The 18,261-nt window shown below is 30.9% G+C and overlaps 8 non-coding genes across 8 annotated transcripts; all 8 read left to right on the forward strand.

Annotated features, from left to right (window-relative positions):
- The first annotated feature begins 2,870 nt into the window (after positions 1 to 2,870).
- Positions 2,871 to 2,942, forward strand: TRNAP-AGG (transfer RNA proline (anticodon AGG)). The gene has a single exon. It is a non-coding gene; the product is annotated as a tRNA-Pro (tRNA).
- A 3,885-nt stretch (positions 2,943 to 6,827) lies between these two features.
- On the forward strand, positions 6,828 to 6,899 carry TRNAP-AGG (transfer RNA proline (anticodon AGG)). Its single transcript has one exon. It is a non-coding gene; the product is annotated as a tRNA-Pro (tRNA).
- Positions 6,900 to 9,794: 2,895 nt separating this feature from the next.
- Positions 9,795 to 9,866, forward strand: TRNAP-AGG (transfer RNA proline (anticodon AGG)). Its single transcript has one exon. It is a non-coding gene; the product is annotated as a tRNA-Pro (tRNA).
- A 2,894-nt stretch (positions 9,867 to 12,760) lies between these two features.
- TRNAP-AGG (transfer RNA proline (anticodon AGG)) lies at positions 12,761 to 12,833 on the forward strand. Its single transcript has one exon. It is a non-coding gene; the product is annotated as a tRNA-Pro (tRNA).
- Positions 12,834 to 14,737: 1,904 nt separating this feature from the next.
- On the forward strand, positions 14,738 to 14,809 carry TRNAP-AGG (transfer RNA proline (anticodon AGG)). The gene has a single exon. It is a non-coding gene; the product is annotated as a tRNA-Pro (tRNA).
- Positions 14,810 to 15,726: 917 nt separating this feature from the next.
- TRNAP-AGG (transfer RNA proline (anticodon AGG)) lies at positions 15,727 to 15,798 on the forward strand. Its single transcript has one exon. It is a non-coding gene; the product is annotated as a tRNA-Pro (tRNA).
- A 917-nt stretch (positions 15,799 to 16,715) lies between these two features.
- Positions 16,716 to 16,787, forward strand: TRNAP-AGG (transfer RNA proline (anticodon AGG)). Its single transcript has one exon. It is a non-coding gene; the product is annotated as a tRNA-Pro (tRNA).
- Positions 16,788 to 17,704: 917 nt separating this feature from the next.
- Positions 17,705 to 17,776, forward strand: TRNAP-AGG (transfer RNA proline (anticodon AGG)). The gene has a single exon. It is a non-coding gene; the product is annotated as a tRNA-Pro (tRNA).
- The last annotated feature ends 485 nt before the right edge of the window (positions 17,777 to 18,261 follow it).

Consider the following 18,261-nt stretch of genomic DNA (forward strand, 5'->3'; position numbering starts at 1 on the left):
TGTTTTTAGTTGATTCAGTAAAGCTAGCCATTTGAAGTTAGATTTTGTCAATTTCCAAAAATAGCTCTCATAACATTGTCCAAAACAAAATCCCTATGTATTAATGGGATGATTCTTAGTTAATGTTTCAAAAAGTCTCATGTGCCCAAACTGAATGAGACTATTCTTTGCAGGTACTTATGAATCTTGGCTTTATGATTTTCAAGTGAGTAAATTTAGTAAAATGTGACTTTTATGGTTACATTTTCGATGACTTGTACATTTCTTTTCTATAGAAGACAGTAGTGTTCCTAAATAAATCTATATTAACTTAAGATATGAATAAATAAAGTCTTTCTTTTGAGTGTCTTTATTATTTACAGATATGATACTAATAAAGAGTAGGTACTTTGTAGGTACTGTGATTCTTGGCTTTTAAATTTTCAGATGTGAATGCTTAGAAAAATCTCGACATCAACAATATGTTATATTAATAAAAACTTACACTTTCATAAGTGCATACTTTGTAAGAAAATCAACCATATGGAACCATATCAGATAAACAAATCACTCCAACGTAGATGACCTGGAGTGTATTTAAAGAACAGTCTCATTTTGACACAAAACACTGCTACATCATGTTCTCTTGTGCTGCTTATTGGTCTAAAAACGTACTTCTCACATAGAGTGTGATAGATTCTCTGATTATTCCCCAGAAAAACCCAAACACTGTAGGCATCATATATAATAAAATTGCAAAATTGAAATGGGTTTACATTGTAAAATGTCTAGTTAAAGGTAATATTTTCTCTACTTTACAAGTTTCTTTTTGTCAGAATTAAATTTTTAAAATAATTACTTCTTTTTGCTTTTAAAAATTCGAAAAACGCACTTAAATTTTTCCTTTTGAATGGCTCGTTGGTCCAGGGGTATGATTCTCGCTTAGGGTGCGAGAGGTCCCAGGTTCAAATCCCGGACGAGCCCATGACTTATAGTCATCTTCATCTTATTGTTTTTAGTTGATTCAGTAAAGCTAGCCATTTGAAGTTAGATTTTGTCAATTTCCAAAAAAAGCTCTCATAACATTGTCCAAAACAAAATCCCTATGTATTAATGGGATGATTCTTTGTTAATGTTTCAAAAAGTCTCATGTGCCCAAACTGAATGAGACTGTTCTTTGCAGGTACTTATGAATCTTGGCTTTATGATTTTCAAGTGAGTAAATTTAGTAAAATGTGACTCCTATGGTTACATTTTCGATGACTTGTACATTTCTTTTCTATAGAAGACAGTAGTGTTCCTAAATAAATCTATATTAACTTAAGATATGAATAAATAAAGTCTTTCTTTTGAGTGTCTTTATTATTTACAGATATGATACTAATAAAGAGTAGGTACTATGTAGGTACTGTCATTCTTGGCTTTCAAATTTTCAGATGTGAATGCTTAGAAAAATCTCAACATCAACAATATGTTATATTAATAAAAACTTTCACTTTCATAAGTGCATACTTCGTAAGAAAATCAACCATATGGAACCATATCAGATAAACAAATCTCTCCAACGTAGATGACCTGGAGTGTATTTAAAGAACAGTCTCATTTTGACACAAAACACAGCTACATCATGTTCTCTTGTGCTGCTTATTGGTCTAAAAACGTACTTCTCACATAGAGTGTGATAGATTCTCTGATTATTCCCCAGAAAAACCCAAACACTGTAGGCATCATATATAATAAAATTGCAATATTGAAATGGGTTTACATTGTAAAATGTCTAGTTAAAGGTAATATTTTCTATACTTTACAAGTTTCTTTTTGGCAGAATTACATTTTTAAAATAATTACTTCTTTTTGCTTTTAAAAATTCGAAAAACGCACTTAAAATATTGTTTCTGAATGGCTCGTTGGTCTAGGGGTATGATTCTCGCTTAGGGTGCAAGAGGTCCCGGGTTCAAATCCTGGACGAGCCCATGACTCCTTGTCATTTTCATCTTATTGTTTTTAGATGATTCAGTAAAGCTAGCCATTTCAAGTTAGATTTTGTCAATTTCGAAAAATAGCTCTCATAACATTGTCCAAAACAAAATCCCTATGTATTAATGGGATGATTCTTAGTTAATGTTTAAAAAAGTCTCATGTGCCCAAACTGAATGAGACTATTCTTTGCAGGTACTTATGAATCTTGGCTTTATGATTTTCAAGTGAGTAAATTTAGTAAAATGTGACTCCTATGGTTACATTTTCGATGACTTGTACATTTCTTTTCTATAGAAGACAGTAGTGTTCCTAAATAAATCTATATTAACTTAAGATATGAATAAATAAAGTCTTTCTTTTGAGTGTCTTTAATATTTACAGATATGATACTAATTAAGAGTAGATACCTTGTAGGTACTGTGATTCTTTGCTTTCAAACTTTCAGATGTGAATGCTTAGAAAAATCTCAACATCAACAATATGTTATATTAATAAAAACTTACACTTTCATAAGTGCATACTTCGTAAGAAAATCAACCATATGGAACCATATCAGACAAACAAATCTCTCCAACGTTGTTGACCTGGAGTGTATTTAAAGAACAGTCTCATTTTGACACAAAACACAGCTAAATCATGTTCTCTTGTGTTGCTTATTGGTCTAAAAACTTTCTTCTCACATAGAGTGTGATAGATTCTCTGATTATTCCCCAGAAAAACCCAAACACTGTAGGCATCATATATAATAAAATTGCAATATTGAAATGGGTTTTACATTGTAAAATATCTAGTTAAAGGTAATATTTTCTATACTTTACAAGTTTCTTTTTGGCAGAATTACATTTTTAAAATAATTACTTCTTTTTGCTTTTAAAAATTCGAAAAATGCACTTAAATTTTTGCTTCTAAATGGCTCGTTGGTCTAGGGGTATGATTCTCGCTTAGGGTGCGAGAGGTCCCGGGTTCAAATCCCGGACGAGCCCATGACTCCTTGTCATTTTCATCTTATTGTTTTTAGTTGATTCAGTAAAGCTAGCCATTTCAAATTAGATTTTGTCAATTTCCGAAAATAGCTCTCATAACATTGTCCAAAACAAAATCCCTATGTATTAATGGGATGATTCTTTGTTAATGTTTCAAAAAGTCTCATGTGCCCAAACTGAATGAGACTATTCTTTGCAGGTACTTATGAATCTTGGCTTTATGATTTTCAAGTGAGTAAATTTAGTAAAATGTGACTCCTATGGTTACATTTTCGATGACTTGTACATTTCTTTTCTATAGAAGACAGTAGTGTTCCTAAATAAATCTATATTAACTTAAGATATGAATAAATAAAGTCTTTCGTTTGAGTGTCTTTATTATTTACAGATATGATACTAATAAAGAGTAGGTACTTTGTAGGTACTGTGATTCTTTGCTTTCAAACTTTCAGATGTGAATGCTTAGAAAAATCTCAACATCAACAATATGTTATATTAATAAAAACTTACACTTTCATAAGTGCATACTTCGTAAGAAAATCAACCATATGGAACCATATCAGATAAACAAATCTCTCCAACGTTGTTGACCTGGAGTGTATTTAAAGAACAGTCTCATTTTGACACAAAACACAGCTAAATCATGTTCTCTTGTGTTGCTTATTGGTCTAAAAACGTTCTTCTCACATAGAGTGTGATAGATTCTCTGATTATTCCCCAGAAAAACCCAAACATTGTAGGCATCATATATAATAAAATTGCAATATTGAAATGGGTTTTACATTGTAAAATATCTAGTTAAAGGTAATATTTTCTATACTTTACAAGTTTCTTTTTGGCAGAATTACATTTTTAAAATAATTACTTCTTTTTGCTTTTAAAAATTCGAAAAACGCACTTAAAATATTGTTTCTGAATGGCTCGTTGGTCTAGGGGTGTGATTCTTGCTTAGGGTGCGAGAGGTCCCGGGTTCAAATCCTGGACGAGCCCTTGACTCCTTGTCATTTTCATCTTATTGTTTTTAGTTGATTCAGTAAAGCTAGCCATTTCAAATTAGATTTTGTCAATTTCCGAAAATAGCTCTCATAACATTGTCCAAAACAAAATCCCTATGTATTAATGGGATGATTCTTTGTTAATGTTTCAAAAAGTCTCATGTGCCCAAACTGAATGAGACTATTCTTTGCAGGTACTTATGAATCTTGGCTTTATGATTTTCAAGTGAGTAAATTTAGTAAAATGTGACTCCTATGGTTACATTTTCGATGACTTGTACATTTCTTTTCTATAGAAGACAGTAGTGTTCCTAAATAAATCTATATTAACTTAAGATATGAATAAATAAAGTCTTTCGTTTGGGTGTCTTTATTATTTACAGATATGATACTAATAAAGAGTAGGTACTTTGTAGGTACTGTGATTCTTTGCTTTCAAACTTTCAGATGTGAATGCTTAGAAAAATCTCAACATCAACAATATGTTATATTAATAAAAACTTACACTTTCATAAGTGCATACTTCGTAAGAAAATCAACCATATGGAACCATATCAGATAAACAAATCTCTCCAACGTTGTTGACCTGGAGTGTATTTAAAGAACAGTCTCATTTTGACACAAAACACAGCTAAATCATGTTCTCTTGTGTTGCTTATTGGTCTAAAAATGTTCTTCTCACATAGAGTGTGATAGATTCTCTGATTATTCCCCAGAAAAACCCAAACACTGTAGGCATCATATATAATAAAATTGCAATATTGAAATGGGTTTACATTGTAAAATGTCTAGTTAAAGGTAATATTTTCTATACTTTACAAGTTTCTTTTTGGCAGAATTACATTTTTAAAATAATTACTTCTTTTTGCTTTTAAAAAGTCGAAAAACGCACTTAAAATATTGTTTCTGAATGGCTCGTTGGTCTAGGGGTATGATTCTCGCTTAGGGTGCAAGAGGTCCCGGGTTCAAATCCTGGACGAGCACATGACTCCTTGTCATTTTCATCTTATTGTTTTTAGATGATTCAGTAAAGCTAGCCATTTCAAGTTAGATTTTGTCAATTTCCAAAAATAGCTCTCATAACATTGTCCAAAACAAAATCCCTATGTATTAATGGGATGATTCTTAGTTAATGTTTAAAAAAGTCTCATGTGCCCAAACTGAATGAGACTATTCTTTGCAGGTACTTATGAATCTTGGCTTTATGATTTTCAAGTGAGTAAATTTAGTAAAATGTGACTCCTATGGTTACATTTTCGATGACTTGTACATTTCTTTTCTATAGAAGACAGTAGTGTTCCTAAATAAATCTATATTAACTTAAGATATGAATAAATAAAGTCTTTCTTTTGAGTGTCTTTAATATTTACAGATATGATACTAATTAAGAGTAGATACTTTGTAGGTACTGTGATTCTTTTCTTTCAAACTTTCAGATGTGAATGCTTAGAAAAATCTCAACATCAACAATATGTTATATTAATAAAAACTTACACTTTCATAAGTGCATACTTCGTAAGAAAATCAACCATATGGAACCATATCAGATAAACAAATCTCTCCAACGTTGTTGACCTGGAGTGTATTTAAAGAACAGTCTCATTTTGACACAAAACACAGCTAAATCATGTTCTCTTGTGTTGCTTATTGGTCTAAAAACGTTCTTCTCACATAGAGTGTGATAGATTCTCTGATTATTCCCCAGAAAAACCCAAACACTGTAGGCATCATATATAATAAAATTGCAATATTGAAATGGGTTTACATTGTAAAATGTCTAGTTAAAGGTAATATTTTCTATACTTTACAAGTTTCTTTTTGGCAGAATTACATTTTTAAAATAATTACTTCTTTTTGCTTTTAAAAATTCGAAAAACGCACTTAAAATATTGTTTCTGAATGGCTCATTGGTCTAGGGGTATGATTCTCGCTTAGGGTGCAAGAGGTCCCGGGTTCAAATCCTGGACGAGCCCATGACTCCTTGTCATTTTCATCTTATTGTTTTTAGATGATTCAGTAAAGCTAGCCATTTCAAGTTAGATTTTGTCAATTTCCAAAAATAGCTCTCATAACATTGTCCAAAACAAAATCCCTATGTATTAATGGGATGATTCTTAGTTAATGTTTAAAAAAGTCTCATGTGCCCAAACTGAATGAGACTATTCTTTGCAGGTACTTATGAATCTTGGCTTTATGATTTTCAAGTGAGTAAATTTAGTAAAATGTGACTCCTATGGTTACATTTTCGATGACTTGTACATTTCTTTTCTATAGAAGACAGTAGTGTTCCTAAATAAATCTATATTAACTTAAGATATGAATAAATAAAGTCTTTCGTTTCAGTGTCTTTATTATTTACAGATATGATACTAATAAAGAGTAGGTACTTTGTAGGTACTGTGATTCTTGGCTTTCAAATTTTCAGATGTGAATGCTTAGAAAAATCTCAACATACACAATATGTTATATTAATAAAAACTTACACTTTCATAAGTGCATACTTCGTAAGAAAATCAACCATATGGAACCATATCAGATAAACAAATCTCTCCAACGTAGATGACCTGGAGTGTATTTAAAGAACAGTCTCATTTTGACACAAAACACAGCTAAATCATGTTCTTTTGTGTTGCTTATTGGTCTAAAAACGTTCTTCTCACATAGAGTGTGATAGATTCTCTGATTATTCCCCAGAAAAACCCAAACACTGTAGGCATCATATATAATAAAATTGCAATATTGAAATGGGTTTACATTGTAAAATATCTAGTTAAAGGTAATATTTTCTATACTTTACAAGTTTCTTTTTGGCAGAATTACATTTTTAAAATAATTACTTCTTTTTGCTTTTAAAAATTCGAAAAATGCACTTAAATTTTTGCTTCTAAATGGCTCGTTGGTCTAGGGGTATGATTCTCACTTAGGGTGCGAGAGGTCCCGGGTTCAAATCCCGGACGAGCTTATGACTCCTTGTCATTTTCATCTTATTGTTTTTAGTTGATTCAGTAAAGCTAGCCATTTCAAATTAGATTTTGTCAATTTCCGAAAATAGCTCTCATAACATTGTCCAAAACAAAATCCCTATGTATTAATGGGATGATTCTTAGTTAATGTTTCAAAAAGTCTCATGTGCCCAAACTGAATGAGACTATTCTTTGCAGGTACTTATGAATCTTGGCTTTATGATTTTCAAGTGAGTAAATTTAGTAAAATGCGACTCCTATGGTTACATTTTCGATGACTTGTACATTTCTTTTCTATAGAAGACAGTAGTGTTCCTAAATAAATCTATATTAACTTAAGATATGAATAAATAAAGTCTTTCTTTTGAGTGTCTTTAATATTTACAGATATGATACTAATTAAGAGTAGATACTTTGTAGGTACTGTGATTCTTTGCTTTCAAACTTTCAAATGTGAATGCTTAGAAAAATCTCAACATCAACAATATGTTATATTAATAAAAACTTACACTTTCATAAGTGCATACTTCGTAAGAAAATCAACCATATGGAACCATATCAGATAAACAAATCTCTCCAACGTTGTTGACCTGGAGTGTATTTAAAGAACAGTCTCATTTTGACACAAAACACAGCTAAATCATGTTCTCTTGTGTTGCTTATTGGTCTAAAAACGTTCTTCTCACATAGAGTGTGATAGATTCTCTGATTATTCCCCAGAAAAACCCAAACATTGTAGGCATCATATATAATAAAATTGCAATATTGAAATGGGTTTTACATTGTAAAATATCTAGTTAAAGGTAATATTTTCTATACTTTACAAGTTTCTTTTTGGCAGAATTACATTTTTAAAATAATTACTTCTTTTTGCTTTTAAAAATTCGAAAAACGCACTTAAAATATTGTTTCTGAATGGCTCGTTGGTCTAGGGGTATGATTCTCGCTTAGGGTGCAAGAGGTCCCGGGTTCAAATGATGGACGAGCCCATGACTCCTTGTCATTTTCATCTTATTGTTTTTAGATGATTCAGTAAAGCTAGCCATTTCAAGTTAGATTTTGTCAATTTCCAAAAATAGCTCTCATAACATTGTCCAAAACAAAATCCCTATGTATTAATGGGATGATTCTTAGTTAATGTTTAAAAAGTCTCATGTGCCCAAACTGAATGAGACTATTCTTTGCAGGTACTTATGAATCTTGGCTTTATGATTTTCAAGTGAGTAAATTTAGTAAAATGTGACTCCTATGGTTACATTTTCGATGACTTGTACATTTCTTTTCTATAGAAGACAGTAGTGTTCCTAAATAAATCTATATTAACTTAAGATATGAATAAATAAAGTCTTTCTTTTGAGTGTCTTTAATATTTACAGATATGATACTAATTAAGAGTAGATACTTTGTAGGTACTGTGATTCTTTTCTTTCAAACTTTCAGATGTGAATGCTTAGAAAAATCTCAACATCAACAATATGTTATATTAATAAAAACTTACACTTTCATAAGTGCATACTTCGTAAGAAAATCAACCATATGGAACCATATCAGATAAACAAATCTCTCCAACGTTGTTGACCTGGAGTGTATTTAAAGAACAGTCTCATTTTGACACAAAACACAGCTAAATCATGTTCTCTTGTGTTGCTTATTGGTCTAAAAACGTTCTTCTCACATAGAGTGTGATAGATTCTCTGATTATTCCCCAGAAAAACCCAAACACTGTAGGCATCATATATAATAAAATTGCAATATTGAAATGGGTTTACATTGTAAAATGTCTAGTTAAAGGTAATATTTTCTATACTTTACAAGTTTCTTTTTGGCAGAATTACATTTTTAAAATAATTACTTCTTTTTGCTTTTAAAAATTCGAAAAACGCACTTAAAATATTGTTTCTGAATGGCTCGTTGGTCTAGGGGTATGATTCTCGCTTAGGGTGCAAGAGGTCCCGGGTTCAAATCCTGGACGAGCCCATGACTCCTTGTCATTTTCATCTTATTGTTTTTAGATGATTCAGTAAAGCTAGCCATTTCAAGTTAGATTTTGTCAATTTCCAAAAATAGCTCTCATAACATTGTCCAAAACAAAATCCCTATGTATTAATGGGATGATTCTTAGTTAATGTTTAAAAAAGTCTCATGTGCCCAAACTGAATGAGACTATTCTTTGCAGGTACTTATGAATCTTGGCTTTATGATTTTCAAGTGAGTAAATTTAGTAAAATGTGACTCCTATGGTTACATTTTCGATGACTTGTACATTTCTTTTCTATAGAAGACAGTAGTGTTCCTAAATAAATCTATATTAACTTAAGATATGAATAAATAAAGTCTTTCGTTTCAGTGTCTTTATTATTTACAGATATGATACTAATAAAGAGTAGGTACTTTGTAGGTACTGTGATTCTTGGCTTTCAAATTTTCAGATGTGAATGCTTAGAAAAATCTCAACATACACAATATGTTATATTAATAAAAACTTACACTTTCATAAGTGCATACTTCGTAAGAAAATCAACCATATGGAACCATATCAGATAAACAAATCTCTCCAACGTAGATGACCTGGAGTGTATTTAAAGAACAGTCTCATTTTGACACAAAACACAGCTAAATCATGTTCTTTTGTGTTGCTTATTGGTCTAAAAACGTTCTTCTCACATAGAGTGTGATAGATTCTCTGATTATTCCCCAGAAAAACCCAAACACTGTAGGCATCATATATAATAAAATTGCAATATTGAAATGGGTTTACATTGTAAAATATCTAGTTAAAGGTAATATTTTCTATACTTTACAAGTTTCTTTTTGGCAGAATTACATTTTTAAAATAATTACTTCTTTTTGCTTTTAAAAATTCGAAAAATGCACTTAAATTTTTGCTTCTAAATGGCTCGTTGGTCTAGGGGTATGATTCTCACTTAGGGTGCGAGAGGTCCCGGGTTCAAATCCCGGACGAGCTTATGACTCCTTGTCATTTTCATCTTATTGTTTTTAGTTGATTCAGTAAAGCTAGCCATTTCAAATTAGATTTTGTCAATTTCCGAAAATAGCTCTCATAACATTGTCCAAAACAAAATCCCTATGTATTAATGGGATGATTCTTAGTTAATGTTTCAAAAAGTCTCATGTGCCCAAACTGAATGAGACTATTCTTTGCAGGTACTTATGAATCTTGGCTTTATGATTTTCAAGTGAGTAAATTTAGTAAAATGCGACTCCTATGGTTACATTTTCGATGACTTGTACATTTCTTTTCTATAGAAGACAGTAGTGTTCCTAAATAAATCTATATTAACTTAAGATATGAATAAATAAAGTCTTTCTTTTGAGTGTCTTTAATATTTACAGATATGATACTAATTAAGAGTAGATACTTTGTAGGTACTGTGATTCTTTGCTTTCAAACTTTCAAATGTGAATGCTTAGAAAAATCTCAACATCAACAATATGTTATATTAATAAAAACTTACACTTTCATAAGTGCATACTTCGTAAGAAAATCAACCATATGGAACCATATCAGATAAACAAATCTCTCCAACGTTGTTGACCTGGAGTGTATTTAAAGAACAGTCTCATTTTGACACAAAACACAGCTAAATCATGTTCTCTTGTGTTGCTTATTGGTCTAAAAACGTTCTTCTCACATAGAGTGTGATAGATTCTCTGATTATTCCCCAGAAAAACCCAAACATTGTAGGCATCATATATAATAAAATTGCAATATTGAAATGGGTTTTACATTGTAAAATATCTAGTTAAAGGTAATATTTTCTATACTTTACAAGTTTCTTTTTGGCAGAATTACATTTTTAAAATAATTACTTCTTTTTGCTTTTAAAAATTCGAAAAACGCACTTAAAATATTGTTTCTGAATGGCTCGTTGGTCTAGGGGTATGATTCTCGCTTAGGGTGCAAGAGGTCCCGGGTTCAAATGATGGACGAGCCCATGACTCCTTGTCATTTTCATCTTATTGTTTTTAGTTGATTCAGTAAAGCTAGCCATTTCAAGTTAGATTTTGTCAATTTCCAAAAATAGCTCTCATAACATTGTCCAAAACAAAATCCCTATGTATTAATGGGATGATTCTTAGTTAATGTTTAAAAAGTCTCATGTGCCCAAACTGAATGAGACTATTCTTTGCAGGTACTTATGAATCTTGGCTTTATGATTTTCAAGTGAGTAAATTTAGTAAAATGTGACTCCTATGGTTACATTTTCGATGACTTGTACATTTCTTTTCTATAGAAGACAGTAGTGTTCCTAAATAAATCTATATTAACTTAAGATATGAATAAATAAAGTCTTTCGTTTGAGTGTCTTTATTATTTACAGATATGATACTAATAAAGAGTAGGTACTTTGTAGGTACTGTGATTCTTGGCTTTCAAATTTTCAGATGTGAATGCTTAGAAAAATCTCAATATACACAAAATGTTATATTAATAAAAACTTACACTTTCATAAGTGCATACTTCGTAAGAAAATCAACCATATGGAACCATATCAGATAAACAAATCTCTCCAACGTAGATGACCTGGAGTGTATTTAAAGAACAGTCTCATTTTGACACAAAACACAGCTAAATCATGTTCTCTTGTGTTGCTTATTGGTCTAAAAACGTTCTTCTCACATAGACTGTGATAGATTCTCTGATTATTTCCCAGAAAACCCAAACACTGTAGGCATCATATATAATAAAATTGCAATATTGAAATGGGTTTACATTGTAAAATATCTAGTTAAAGGTAATATTTTCTATACTTTACAAGTTTCTTTTTGGCAGAATTACATTTTTAAAATAATTACTTCTTTTTGCTTTTAAAAATTCGAAAAATGCACTTAAATTTTTGCTTCTAAATGGCTTGTTGGTCTAGGGGTATGATTCTCACTTAGGGTGCGAGAGGTCCTGGGTTCAAATCCCGGACGAGCCCATGACTCCTTGTCATTTTCATCTTATTGTTTTTAGTTGATTCAGTAAAGCTAGCCATTTCAAATTAGATTTTGTCAATTTCCGAAAATAGCTCTCATAACATTGTCCAAAACAAAATCACTATGTATTAATGGGATGATTCTTTGTTAATGTTTCAAAAAGTCTCATGTGCCCAAACTGAATGAGACTATTCTTTGCAGGTACTTATGAATCTTGGCTTTATGATTTTCAAGTGAGTAAATTTAGTAAAATGTGACTCCTATGGTTACATTTTCAATGACTTGTACATTTCTTTTCTATAGAAGACAGTTGTGTTCCTAAATAAATCTATATTAACTTAAGATATGAATAAATAAAGTCTTTCTTTTGAGTGTCTTTAATATTTACAGATATGATACTAATTAAGAGTAGATACTTTGTAGGTACTGTGATTCTTTGCTTTCAAACTTTCAGATGTGAATGCTTAGAAAAATCTCAACATCAACAATATGTTATATTAATAAAAACTTACACTTTCATAAGTGCATACTTCGTAAGAAAATCAACCATATGGAACCATATCAGATAAACAAATCTCTCCAACGTTGTTGACCTGGAGTGTATTTAAAGAACAGTCTCATTTTGACACAAAACACAGCTAAATCATGTTCTCTTGTGTTGCTTATTGGTCTAAAAACGTTCTTCTCACATAGAGTGTGATAGATTCTCTGATTATTCCCCAGAAAAACCCAAACACTGTAGGCATCATATATAATAAAATTGCAATATTGAAATGGGTTTACATTGTAAAATATCTAGTTAAAGGTAATATTTTCTATACTTTACAAGTTTCTTTTTGGCAGAATTACATTTTTAAAATAATTACTTCTTTTTGCTTTTAAAAATTCGAAAAATGCACTTAAATTTTTGCTTCTAAATGGCTCGTTGGTCTAGGGGTATGATTCTCGCTTAGGGTGCGAGAGGTCCCGGGTTCAAATCCCGGACGAGGCCATGACTCCTTGTCATTTTCATCTTATTGTTTTTAGTTGATTCAGTAAAGCTAGCCATTTCAAATTAGATTTTGTCAATTTCCGAAAATAGCTCTCATAATATTGTCCAAAACAAAATCCCTATGTATTAATGGGATGATTCTTAGTTAATGTTTCAAAAAGTCTCATGTGCCCAAACTGAATGAGACTATTCTTTGCAGGTACTTATGAATCTTGGCTTTATGATTTTCAAGTGAGTAAATTTAGTAAAATGCGACTCCTATGGTTACATTTTCGATGACTTGTACATTTCTTTTCTATAGAAGACAGTAGTGTTCCTAAATAAATCTATATTAACTTAAGATATGAATAAATAAAGTCTTTCTTTTGAGTGTCTTTAATATTTACAGATATGATACTAATTAAGAGTAGATACTTTGTAGGTACTGTGATTCTTTGCTTTCAAACTTTCAAATGTGAATGCTTAGAAAAATCTCAACATCAACAATATGTTATATTAATAAAAACTTACACTTTCATAAGTGCATACTTCGTAAGAAAATCAACCATATGGAACCATATCAGATAAACAAATCTCTCCAACGTTGTTGACCTGGAGTGTATTTAAAGAACAGTCTCATTTTGACACAAAACACAGCTAAATCATGTTCTCTTGTGTTGCTTATTGGTCTAAAAACGTTCTTCTCACATAGAGTGTGATAGATTCTCTGATTATTCCCCAGAAAAACCCAAACATTGTAGGCATCATATATAATAAAATTGCAATATTGAAATGGGTTTTACATTGTAAAATATCTAGTTAAAGGTAATATTTTCTATACTTTACAAGTTTCTTTTTGGCAGAATTACATTTTTAAAATAATTACTTCTTTTTGCTTTTAAAAATTCGAAAAACGCACTTAAAATATTGTTTCTGAATGGCTCGTTGGTCTAGGGGTATGATTCTCGCTTAGGGTGCAAGAGGTCCCGGGTTCAAATGATGGACGAGCCCATGACTCCTTGTCATTTTCATCTTATTGTTTTTAGATGATTCAGTAAAGCTAGCCATTTCAAGTTAGATTTTGTCAATTTCCAAAAATAGCTCTCATAACATTGTCCAAAACAAAATCCCTATGTATTAATGGGATGATTCTTAGTAAATGTTTAAAAAGTCTCATGTGCCCAAACTGAATGAGACTATTCTTTGCAGGTACTTATGAATCTTGGCTTTATGATTTTCAAGTGAGTAAATTTAGTAAAATGTGACTCCTATGGTTACATTTTCGATGACTTGTACATTTCTTTTCTATAGAAGACAGTAGTGTTCCTAAATAAATCTATATTAACTTAAGATATGAATAAATAAAGTCTTTCGTTTGAGTGTCTTTATTATTTACAGATATGATACTAATAAAGAGTAGGTACTTTGTAGGTACTGTGATTCTTGGCTTTCAAATTTTCAGATGTGAATGCTTAGAAAAATCTCAATATACACAATATGTTATATTAATAAAAACTTACACTTTCATAAGTGCATACTTCGTAAGAAAATCAACCATATGGAGCCATATCAGATAAACAAATCTCTCCAACGTAGATGACCTGGAGTGTATTTAAAGAACAGTCTCATTTTGACACAAAACACAGCTAAATCATGTTCTCTTGTGTTGCTTATTGGTCTAAAAACGTTCTTCTCACATAGACTGTGATAGATTCTCTGATTATTTCCCAGAAAACCCAAACACTGTAGGCATCATATATAATAAAATTGCAATATTGAAATGGGTTTACATTGTAAAATATCTAGTTAAAGGTAATATTTTCTATACTTTACAAGTTTCTTTTTGGCAGAATTACATTTTTAAAATAATTACTTCTTTTTGCTTTTAAAAATTCGAAAAATGCACTTAAATTTTTGCTTCTAAATGGCTTGTTGGTCTAGGGGTATGATTCTCACTTAGGGTGCGAGAGGTCCCGGGTTCAAATCCCGGACGAGCCCATGACTCCTTGTCATTTTCATCTTATTGTTTTTAGTTGATTCAGTAAAGCTAGCCATTTCAAATTAGATTTTGTCAATTTCCGAAAATAGCTCTCATAACATTGTCCAAAACAAAATCACTATGTATTAATGGGATGATTCTTTGTTAATGTTTCAAAAAGTCTCATGTGCCCAAACTGAATGAGACTATTCTTTGCAGGTACTTATGAATCTTGGCTTTATGATTTTCAAGTGAGTAAATTTAGTAAAATGTGACTCCTATGGTTACATTTTCAATGACTTGTACATTTCTTTTCTATAGAAGACAGTTGTGTTCCTAAATAAATCTATATTAACTTAAGATATGAATAAATAAAGTCTTTCTTTTGAGTGTCTTTAATATTTACAGATATGATACTAATTAAGAGTAGATACTTTGTAGGTACTGTGATTCTTTGCTTTCAAACTTTCAGATGTGAATGCTTAGAAAAATCTCAACATCAACAATATGTTATATTAATAAAAACTTACACTTTCATAAGTGCATACTTCGTAAGAAAATCAACCATATGGAACCATATCAGATAAACAAATCTCTCCAACGTTGTTGACCTGGAGTGTATTTAAAGAACAGTCTCATTTTGACACAAAACACAGCTAAATCATGTTCTCTTGTGTTGCTTATTGGTCTAAAAACGTTCTTCTCACATATAGTGTGATAGATTCTCTGATTATTCCCCAGAAAAACCCAAACACTGTAGGCATCATATATAATAAAATTGCAATATTGAAATGGGTTTACATTGTAAAATATCTAGTTAAAGGTAATATTTTCTATACTTTACAAGTTTCTTTTTGGCAGAATTACATTTTTAAAATAATTACTTCTTTTTGCTTTTAAAAATTCGAAAAATGCACTTAAATTTTTGCTTCTAAATGGCTCGTTGGTCTAGGGGTATGATTCTCGCTTAGGGTGCGAGAGGTCCCGGGTTCAAATCCCGGACGAGCCCATGACTCCTTGTCATTTTCATCTTATTGTTTTTAGTTGATTCAGTAAAGCTAGCCATTTCAAATTAGATTTTGTCAATTTCCGAAAATAGCTCTCATAACATTGTCCAAAACAAAATCCCTATGTATTAATGGGATGATTCTTTGTTAATGTTTCAAAAAGTCTCATGTGCCCAAACTGAATGAGACTATTCTTTGCAGGTACTTATGAATCTTGGCTTTATGATTTTCAAGTGAGTAAATTTAGTAAAATGTGACTCCTATGGTTACATTTTCGATGACTTGTACATTTCTTTTCTATAGAAGACAGTAGTGTTCCTAAATAAATCTATATTAACTTAAGATATGAATAAATAAAGTCTTTCGTTTGAGTGTCTTTATTATTTACAGATATGATACTAATAAAGAGTAGGTACTTTGTAGGTACTGTGATTCTTGGCTTTCAAATTTTCAGATGTGAATGCTTAGAAAAATCTCAACATACACAATATGTTATATTAATAAAAACTTACACTTTCATAAGTGCATACTTCGTAAGAAAATCAACCATATGGAACCATATCAGATAAACAAATCTCTCCAACATAGATGACCTGGAGTGTATTTAAAGAACAGTCTCATTTTGACACAAAACACAGCCAAATCATGTTCTCTTGTGTTGCTTATTGGTCTAAAAACGTTCTTCTCACATAGAGTGTGATAGATTCTCTGATTATTCCCCAGAAAAACCCAAACACTGTAGGCATCATATATAATAAAATTGCAATATTGAAATGGGTTTACATTGTAAAATATCTAGTTAAAGGTAATATTTTCTATACTTTACAAGTTTCTTTTTGGCAGAATTACATTTTTAAAATAATTACTTCTTTTTGCTTTTAAAAATTCGAAAAATGCACTTAAATTTTTGCTTCTAAATGGCTCGTTGGTCTAGGGGTATGATTCTCGCTTAGGGTGCGAGAGGTACCGGGTTCAAATCCCGGACGAGCCCATGACTCCTTGTCATTTTCATCTTATTGTTTTTAGTTGATTCAGTAAAGCTAGCCAATTCAAGTTAGATTTTGTCAATTTCCGAAAATAGCTCTCATAACATTGTCCAAAACAAAATCCCTATGTATTAATGGGATGATTCTTTGTTAATGTTTCAAAAAGTCTCATGTGCCCAAACTGAATGAGACTATTCTTTGCAGGTACTTATGAATCTTGGCTTTATGATTTTCAAGTGAGTAAATTTAGTAAAATGTGACTCCTATGGTTACATTTTCGATGACTTGTACATTTCTTTTCTATAGAAGACAGTAGTGTTCCTAAATAAATCTATATTAACTTAAGATATGAATAAATAAAGTCTTTCTTTTGAGTGTCTTTAATATTTACAGATATGATACTAATTAAGAGTAGATACTTTGTAGGTACTGTGATTCTTTGCTTTCAAACTTTCAGATGTGAATGCTTAGAAAAATCTCAACATCAACAATATGTTATATTAATAAAAACTTACACTTTCATAAGTGCATACTTCGTAAGAAAATCAACCATATGGAACCATATCAGATAAACAAATCTCTCCAACATTGTTGACCTGGAGTGTATTTAAAGAACAGTCTCATTTTGACACAAAACACAGCTAAATCATGTTCTCTTGTGTTGCTTATTGGTCTAAAAATGTTCTTCTCACATAGAGTGTGATAGATTCTCTGATTATTCCCCAGAAAAACCCAAACACTGTATGCATCATATATAATAAAATTGCAATATTGAAATGGGTTTACATTGTAAAATATCTAGTTAAAGGTAATATTTTCTATACTTTACAAGTTTCTTTTTGGCAAAATTACATTTTTAAAATAATTACTTCTTTTTGCTTTTAAAAATTCGAAAAATGCACTTAAATTTTTGCTTCTAAATGGCTCGTTGGTCTAGGGGTATGATTCTCGCTTAGGGTGCGAGAGGTCCCGGGTTCAAATCCCGGACGAGCCCATGACTCCTTGTCATTTTCATCTTATTGTTTTTAGTTGATTCAGTAAAGCTAGCCATTTCAAATTAGATTTTGTCAATTTCCGAAAATAGCTCTCATAACATTGTCCAAAACAAAATCCCTATGTATTAATGGGATGATTCTTTGTTAATGTTTCAAAAAGTCTCATGTGCCCAAACTGAATGAGACTATTCTTTGCAGGTACTTATGAATCTTGGCTTTATGATTTTCAAGTGAGTGAATTTAGTAAAATGTGACTCCTATGGTTAAATTTTTCGATGACTTGTACATTTCTTTTCTATAGAAGACAGTAGTGTTCCTAAATAAATCTATATTAACTTAAGATATGAATAAATAAAGTCTTTCTTTTGAGTCTCTTTAATATTTACAGATATGATACTAATTAAGAGTAGATACTTTGTAGGTACTGTGATTCTTTGCTTTCAAACTTTCAGATGTGAATGCTTAGAAAAATCTCAACATCAAC

The sequence above is a fragment of the Mixophyes fleayi genome, chromosome 1 (genome assembly GCF_038048845.1).
Source record: "Mixophyes fleayi isolate aMixFle1 chromosome 1, aMixFle1.hap1, whole genome shotgun sequence".
Classification (NCBI taxonomy): Eukaryota; Metazoa; Chordata; class Amphibia; order Anura; family Limnodynastidae; genus Mixophyes; species Mixophyes fleayi.